This window comes from Notothenia coriiceps, unplaced genomic scaffold (genome assembly GCF_000735185.1).
Source record: "Notothenia coriiceps isolate Sejong01 unplaced genomic scaffold, NC01 NC01_scaffold00004049, whole genome shotgun sequence".
Lineage (NCBI taxonomy): Eukaryota > Metazoa > Chordata > Actinopteri > Perciformes > Nototheniidae > Notothenia > Notothenia coriiceps.
In genome coordinates, this window is record NW_011336750.1 from 559278 (window position 1) to 565318 (window position 6041).

The 6041-nt window shown below is 38.9% G+C and overlaps 1 protein-coding gene and 1 long non-coding RNA gene across 3 annotated transcripts in view; one reads left to right on the forward strand and one right to left on the reverse strand.

Annotated features, from left to right (window-relative positions):
* bcor (BCL6 corepressor) overlaps nt 1–6041 on the reverse strand; it is a 54839-nt gene that overhangs the window by 14208 nt on the left and 34590 nt on the right. The window lies entirely within an intron of this gene.
* The window catches only part of LOC104941875 (uncharacterized), a 20143-nt gene that overhangs the window by 2460 nt on the left and 11642 nt on the right, over nt 1–6041 (forward strand). The window contains exon 2 of the long non-coding RNA XR_797943.1: nt 2272–2278. This is a non-coding gene — a long non-coding RNA (uncharacterized lncRNA). The remainder of the gene's footprint in view (nt 1–2271; nt 2279–6041) is intronic.

The window sequence follows — 6041 nt, forward strand, 5'->3', positions numbered from 1 at the left end:
AAAGCGTGGACAGTTTGTACAGGCAATTTCAATTTAGAAGGCCGTTTTAATCTTTTCACGGCCCAGTTTCCAGAAAGAAACAATAAATAACTCTGAAATTTTGTTTACTTATTGCTGAAGATATATTATTATAATATATTATTGTGCCTCCTGCTTTCTAGATAAAAAGAGGGAGGAAGGACTGAAACTAGTCTCGTGCGAGGGTGGAGAGGACGTCCCCCCGCACCAGTCGACGTCGAGGTGTCTTAGTCGGGGGACGTTTTTGTCCCCGACCCTTCGTCGTTTATTCTCGCTTTAACTCCTACCGATTTTACCGTACTAGACAAACCATAAAACTTTCGGTCTTTGGCATATTTATCATGGAAATATATATACCCGGGATGTTATATAGTAGCAATTTATATCGTACTATCACAGGAAGATTAAACCTATTTGGTGCCACTCGGAGCTCTCACAGTCAAATTGTAGAGGGACCCTGTCAGAAGAGCCATCTTTATTATGAAATACTCCATCCCGTTGTTTCCTTTTCATTAAATGTAAGGTCTGTTGAGAGGAGTATAACCTCGAAGTTCCATCATTTTGACGTCTGTTGAGTCTCGAACCTTGTTTAATACGTCCGAAACAAAGTGACCACCGTGCCCGATCAGAACGACCGAAGCCGAAGGTACATTTTCGATAACAGAGTGGGGATTTGGATTCACAGTACCACATTTATGTTATGTTTACCCTTTGATTTCACCATTTTATACTTAAGTCCAGCAGGCGAGTCGTTCGAGTCCGACACTTTCTCAGGACTTCCTAAAAAGAATCAGTCTCAGTGCCCGTATTTTCGTATCTCTCACACTAGTTAAGGTTGTTTCCTGGAATTTGTACAAGAGGTACTTTAGTAAGAGGGTGACTAGTGACGAAGTTCAGGTCCGGTTAGACTACGTCATTGTGTGCTTCTTATACACTTGACACTGGGAGATACAAAAAACTGAAACTGCAGCACGGTCCCCTCGTTCCTTGGAAGAGGCGGAGAGGTGGGTATTTGTCATCTGCTGGTGGGCCATCCGGAGAGAATTACAGTGCTTACCTAGACGGGGAGGGATTGCATTGAATTACAGCAGCGGGAGCAAACACTTGCCTCGGGGAGGGAGAAAAAGAGCCACAGCGGAGAATAAACAGAAGGGCAACCATGGCAACCATATCTATGATGGCAACCATGAGCGGGAAGTCTTCTTCACTGCTTTTGTGGCAGACTACAGCGCCACTTACAGGCCTGGCATATGTACTACAGCATCTCCAGCGCTTTCGAGCGACAATGGCCGGCCGTGGCCCAACCCCACATTCCCCTGATAGGTGGAGAATTGGCCAATAGCCGTAGCGCCACCATCCTGACGTCAGGACAGTGTTCAAATCTGGATCAGTTTTTATCAGATCCGTTGCAGCCCCTTTTTTAGAGATTTGGGTATGGAGGAAAATAGAGAGGGTTGTGTTTTCTGACACTTGGTGAGTTCCCTGGAACACCGGGGACACATATTCATGTATAAAAGACGTACAAAAGTGCATTTTGCATGATAGGTCCCCTTTAAATTATGTTGTTAGACGTGGACATGGAGTACATGCTCAAAAACTTTTGAATTAGTGCTCACTCCCTGAAAGTGGAAATTGAGAAACCATGAAAAAGTTTGGCTAGCCAATTAAATATTTTCTCCCTCTCGTCCCTCTGGTATACTCTGGTAAAAAGCCATCACAGACCAGCTGGCTGTGTAAACATGTGCTTTTTGGATTTCACAGTAAACTGAATTTGAGCTCACCAAAAGTTACTTCTCCCTGTCCATCGAAGCTGCCAATACACAGAGTTACTACGTGAGAGTATATACTTTACTTTATAAATGACACTTGTATATTATACTTGTATTTTTTCATTCCATTATTTTATTTGCCTTCTAACATATTTTATTCAATATATTATTTTTTAATGGAATTGTTGAATATGTAATCAGCACTCCCGTTTCTTGTACAGTAGCCAGGTACCGGATATGATATGTATTTCTATTTTAAGAGATATAATAAGAGTTTGCCAATTATCTTCTTCCTGTTGTGGATGGTTTGCCTCTGCCCTTTCTAACGTTACTTATGCTCTAAATACAAGTGAGTATTTATATATATATATATATATATAAAATAGTTTTAGACTAGTATTTGTTTATCAGAACAACGATTTGCAGCACATATTTGTTTGAAGCACTTCAAAGACAAAAAAAACTAGAAATTAATCACAGTAAGAAGTGAAGTGCCTTAATAACAGGTGACTTTTCTACCAGGGTTTTAATACACTATCACTGTCTTACAGTCTTTAAGTTCACATATAAATCAGTACTTTGAAGAACAAAAGAAAACACAAAGCTATGTAAAGACCCAAGCCCGTTTGTTATGCTCTGTTTCTATCAAAGAGAATTATTTAAGACTATAACATGAAAGTTCACGCTCGTCTTAGGTTTTTTTTCAGATCTTCAACTACAGACTTTGCTGATTTGACACAGTGGAAGGAGAAGACTCCTTGTTCAGTTGGGTGATTTGAAACAACAGTAATTTGCCACCCTGGACGAAATGATTTTCAAGTGACCAAACACATTATTAGTATCACTTGTAATTTGGCTTATTGTATAATTAGGTAATTACACAGTGTAGAAAAGGCAGATAAACATTTCCCTTTGCTTTTGTGATGCGTGAAGTGTATTCAGCCAAGTAATCCATATAATTAGAGATCAGAAGGTTGAACATAATTAGTGACTAATTTGTTTGTGCTAAATATATAAAGTATATACAGATTTAAGGCATATAACTTTTAAATAAATGTCAATGTATCATTTAAAAAGTTACTAAATAAAAGTGAAGAGGTCTTGTTTAGCTCTTTTATATTCTACAATAAAGAGGGAAAAAAGTAGTCTTGACACTGCTGACATGATATTCAAATGCACACATCATGGGCTGCTTCTTATGTGTTCAAGGTAAATGCATAGCCACTATTTTCTTAGCTGATAACAACTCAGAATATAGCTCTTACGTTCGTATTTAAATAGAGAAATGTAAATGTTTGCATATATATATATATATTCTATTTGATAAGTGTCATCTGTACATGGGTTAGATTTAAAGGCTAGGGCAGGGAAGACAATAAAATGAGGGAATGTTAGATGCAAATGATATAGTCAGCGATAATGTACAATTTGAGATAAGAACACTCTACATAAAAGTCCCAGGACATAAATCCAACGAGGTCCCCAAGCAGTGGGACACATTGTTCATAATGTGCTAATGATAAGCATGAGAATATGAATCTGAGAGCAGAGAGCTTTCCAAGATGAACTTTCCCAAATGCCTGGAAGATAAGTCTTTGATGAGGACACCAAAAACGAGAGCTTCTACCCTTATAAAAACACGACAGATCATTACCTACCGTGTGCAGCCTCCGCATTTATCTGCAAGTGGGCCCATGATGAGGTGAGTTCCACCTACAGCGAGCTGACTTTGAAGTGATTTGTGGTAACTCTGGTTTATTAAGGCCAAAGCTGTTTAAATATTGGATGTCATAGAATCCTTTTTTCTCAGGTTTAAATATCAGTGTTGTATAATAGGGGGTTGGAATAGTGAAATATTGATGGAAATGACGACACATAATTAATTAAACGGAGAGCATTTGTACGATTCAGGTGGTGAAACCTGAGCCACACGCATGAGGTGAAATAAGTATTTAGATCCTTTGCTAACTACCAAAATACAACAATGTAAAGATACTACATTCAAAATCATACACCTTGTAAATATATAACTTTGATCAATAAAATGCACTGAAAGATTCCAAGTCAACTTTCTGCAGAAAATGGCCCCCTTATAGTGATTTATTATCACATATTATCGGTTGTTAATATTAAAGCATTTGTGTTTTAGAAAGTGGTTTACTGTGATAAATGGAAGAGAAAAGACGAAAATGTTTCTCATCATATTTGAATGACTTATTTGTAGAGATGTCCCGATCCGATCACGTGATCGGGGATCGGAGCCGATCAAGTGATTTTCAAAAGATCGGAATCGGGAGGAAAAAAATCCGGGATCGGGATTTTTTTTTTTATTTTTAAATACTTTTTAAAAAATGTTGTATTCAATGTTACAAAACAAAAATGACCATGTTCAAGTCTTAAAGTCATCCTGAGGCCTTAGTTTTGGTTTCAAATTACACAACATCATGTATGTGTTGCTTCTTTGGGGCTTGTTTTCATAGACCTGGTTGCTTATTTCTCTCAAATCTGGCAACAGAGTGGGCAGGGCGCAGTGTCTAATTGTAGCAGTAAGCTAACGAGTACTGAAAGCTTTATTTTGTTTTGATCCAATGCTGCACAACTGAACTGATCTGATCTAATGCTGCTGTGAAAAAAAGAAGCTATATCCATGTTGGATAGAATATCCAATTTAAATAAAAAAATAACCTTAAGGGACAACTTGAATGCTTGGGGCGTGAGTTTGGTTTTCACCGCTCGCACTCCCTCACTCTCTCGCTCCCATGGTAATTCTCATCAGCTTCTCCGCAGCGGTACGGGCCGATATGGGTTTTATCGTGGTTCACCACCGCAGATAATACTAATAATTATATCCTTAGACCACGATCGAACGGATTTATATTGCCAATAATTGTCGTTCCATCATACAAAGTAAGACAAGGTTTGTGTTCCCGCAGCCTCCTCTCGAGGAGAGACAAGATGTCTTGTTACTACTACCGAGTCACTCCATTTGCTTCTGGAGCTTAATCATTCTTTGTACAAATAGATTGTTAATAATCGAATATCATAACGTATATCGTATGTCTACCCCGAGGATGTGTTTGATTATGGTTTATACTACTAATACTGTTGTGAAACTCTTATGAGGACAATCCATGCACTGAGTGACTATACTCCTGTGAGTTAACGTGTTGGGCCTCTGCTTTTCCAAACTTCTTTTATTTGAAATTACCTAGTTTTTTTGTTTTGCTTGGTGAGAAATTGCTCCCTCACTGTTTTTGCCAGTGTTTTTGTTTTGCGAGAGTAGCCTCCTATAATGTTTTCCATGAACCAGAGAGATACCGACGAACCTAGACTGAAGAACCGTACGGCTGGACTGTTGGTCTGTTCCCTCTTGTCCTGTGTTAGATTCTCATTCACCCTTGTCCAACCTTTTGTTAGTCCCCGCCCGGTCTGCGACTGCTACCGCCCTTGTTGTCTTGGGTCCTTCATTTCCGTCGGACCTGTTACTCTGTTCCTCATGTTCTATTTTGTCCTGCACTTGTTTGGTTTTGTTTGAACTTACACCTGTTTATGTATTGTTTGGATGTATTAACTGTCTGTGTGTATATGGAACTATAAAGGGAGAATTAATACTTCGTTAACGTTCTTAAGACAAAATTTCTTCTGCGATTGTTTTATTTACTTTGGAGACCTCTCGAAACTAAATCCGTCCAAAAAAGATTGGTTCGTAAAAGTTCATAGTTCTTATTAACTGGATGTAACCTAACTAACTGACTTGAACTACTCCGTTATATGGAGTTGGAGATGGATCTGTTTTGGTTTGGGTCTTATGGCATATAACAAGACATACAACCGGGAGGCCCCTTTTTTTACACCTGTGGGTATCTGGGTTCTGGGGAACCTGCATGATGGATAACAATAAAAATTTCCTCAGTTTTACCTCCAGGTTGGAGGTGGAAGAAATCAAACTGAAGTATCAAAAGCTGAGCGACCTGTAATCATGCAAAAAAATTTCTTTCTTATTATTGGACTACTAACGGTTTGAAATCAGTAACACTAGGAAACGCTTTTTCGCACAGAGTATATGTCCGGTGAAGAGTACGAATGTATGACAAGCTACGACAATCTGTAAGTTGCTGTTATCAGGTTTATTCAGCCCCTAACCAGCGCTAGTGGAAAAAACGAGGGCTAGGCTAAGCTAGTAGGGACCGTAAACGGTTAAACGGCTATGGCTAAAAAGGGCTAGGCTAGAATACGTTACCGTAACGTCTCCTT